A 2,987-nucleotide genomic window follows, 5' to 3' on the forward strand; every position below is an offset into this window, starting at 1 on the left:
AGTAAACTTAAAAGTAAAACTAGTGGTGAAGTAATAAAAAAATTGAAAAAAATATTCAGTAGATTAGGTATACTAAAATCATAGTTGCTGATAATAACCCATTTAATAGTTTAGAACTCAAAACATTTACAAAAGAATGGGATGTTGTCATAGTAACTTGTAGTCCTAATTACCATCAAAGCAACGGACTGGCAGAAAAAGCAGTTGGTATTGTTAAAAACATGTTAAAAAAACTAAGTGAAGAAGGAGGTGATCTTAGTTTGTATCTAATTAATTATAGAAATACTCCAGTAGCAGGCTTAAATTATTCCCCAGCTCAAATACTACAAAGTAGGAATTTAAGAACACTAGTCAATAATTATAATGAAAATTGTTTAAAACCTGAAATAATTGTAATAAATAAAGAAATCACAAATAATAAAATTAAACAAATAAATTATTACAATAGAAGTGCAGGGAAAGAAGAAAATGAGTTTAACCCAGGTGACAAAGTTGTGATTCAAAATAAGTTTACAAAAGTTTGGTGGCCAGGAATAGTAATAAAAAAGACTAATTTTCCTAGATCTTATATTGTAAAAGATGCAAATAATAGGTTATTAAGAAGAAATTCAATTTTCTTGAAAAAAGTGAAAGATTATGATTTTTTATGTGAGTCGGAAGAGGATGAACGGTTGGAAGTAAAAGATGATATTAGTAAAATTCATAGAGAAAATGAGGAATTAAATGTAAGTGAGGATAAAATTGTGAAATCGAATGAGAAAGTTAAGCAAACAAATAGAGAGTATACTAGACATGGGCGTAGGATTAAAAAAGTAATCAGGTATGGGATAAATGATTAAGGTTTACATAGAGACCTAATGATGTTGGTAATTTTAAAAATAAGAATATATAAGTATTTTGTTTTTGTATTATTATTATTATTACTATTATTATATTTAAGATTGTACTATTTCAAAATTATGTTAAAGTTTATTTAAAAAAAAAAAAAAAAAAGCATTGTATATTATAATTTTTTTTTTGTTGTATAAAAAGGGAGGTGTTGTATATGTTGTACACACTGCACTATTATTATATTTAAGATTGTACTATTTCAAAATTATGTTAAAGTTTATTTAAAAAAAAAAAAAAAGCATTGTATATTATAATTTTTTTTTTGTTGTATAAAAAGGGAGGTGTTGTATATGTTGTACACACTGCACTATTATTATTATTATTATTATTATTATATTTACAAAACTAAGGTTATGTTTTGAGTATGTGATTGTGTGAGTGCATTCCATGACACATTAGTTTTTCTTCATTATTATGTTATAAAAATTACATGAAGTGTTAAATTAAAATATGTAAAATTAATGAATTGTTTTTCTATTGTTGAATAAATGAACAAATAATAAATAAAACATGGCGCAGTCGTATGTTTATATTTTGAAATAAAATTATAAAGTACCTATTCGCCGGATTGAATCGGATAAAAAGGCAACATGGAATTTAACCGACCTGCAAATTTAAAACTGACTGGTAATTTAAATGACAACTTTAAAATATTTAAACAAGAAGTTGAAGTTTATTTTATGGCTACTGAGACAAACAGTAAGAGTTAGGAGGTTCAAGTGGCAAGGTTACTCAATTTATTGGGACCAGATGGCCTTAAGTTGTACAACACATTTAAGATTGATGTTGTAACTGTAGAAAATATTTTCAAGTCGTTGGAAGAATACTGTGTCCCAAGGAAAAATGAAGTGATGGAGCACTACAAATTCTTCACTCGTAAACAGGCCGAAGGTGAACCATTTGACAAATTCTACGCAGATTTGCGCGAATTAATTAAGTCATGTTCGTTTGGTAAGTCAGAAGAAGCACTATTGCGTTCACAAGTAGTTCTGGGAATAAGTGATAAAGATTTGCAGTCTAAACTATTACGAGAAGACTTACCGTTGTTAAAAGTCATTAAATATTGCCAAGTAGTAGAACAAGCTGAAGAAAATTGTCGACTAGTACAAAAAGAAAATTTAACTGTGGATCAAGTGGAGAAAAGCAAAAACTGGCGTTTCAAATCTAAGGAGGCAAGTAAATCAAATCATCAACAAAATGCAACTAAGAAATATGAAAAGGGAAAATACAGCGAATCAAATCAAGGCAAGTCTAACAGTGCTGATTACAAAGATCAAGGTGTGGGTAAGAATAACCAAAAAATATTTAATTGTTTTAAATGTGGTAATCAACATGCTATAAACAAATGTCCTGCATTTGGGAAAAATTGTAAAGCATGTGGTAAACTAAATCATTTTGCTGTAAAGTGTAAATCTAAAGAAAAATATAATAATTATCAAGTGAATGAAGTACATATTTATCATTAAACACAGTTGAGACTGAGAAATGTAAAAATTGGACTGATATAGTGGATATAAATAATATTAAGATGGTGATTAAAATAGATACTGGAGCACAATTAAATGTAATGCCATTAAATGAGTTTAAAAAATTAAATACTATATTGGAAAAGAGTAAAGTGATAATTAAGGCGTTCGGAGGTTTCCAAATTAAGTCATTAGGTAAGATTAAAGTCTGTATTAGTAACATTAAAAATAAAATATTAACATACTTTGAGGTGGTAGAGTATGATGAATTACCAATTCTTGGGTTAAATGATAGTATAAGACTAAGTTATAACATGAATGAAATAAATGAAATTGTCAAAGGAGATAACGAGAAAGATATTTTTGTGCAAGAAAATATTGGTATTTTTACAGGTCTTGGTAAATTTCCAGAAAAAATAAATATTAAACTAAAGAATAATGCAGTTCCTATATCTGTTCCACCTAGAAGAGTTCCTTATAAAATCATAAATAATTTAAAAGAAGCTTTAGATAATATGGCTAAACAACAAGTAATAATAAAATGTAATAAACCGAGTGAGTGGCAAAGCCCGATAATAGTTGTTGAAAAACCTGATAAAAGTCTAAGATATTTGTTTAGACCCTAGAGAG

This window comes from Acyrthosiphon pisum, unplaced genomic scaffold (genome assembly GCF_005508785.2).
Source record: "Acyrthosiphon pisum isolate AL4f unplaced genomic scaffold, pea_aphid_22Mar2018_4r6ur Scaffold_20750;HRSCAF=22023, whole genome shotgun sequence".
Lineage (NCBI taxonomy): Eukaryota > Metazoa > Arthropoda > Insecta > Hemiptera > Aphididae > Acyrthosiphon > Acyrthosiphon pisum.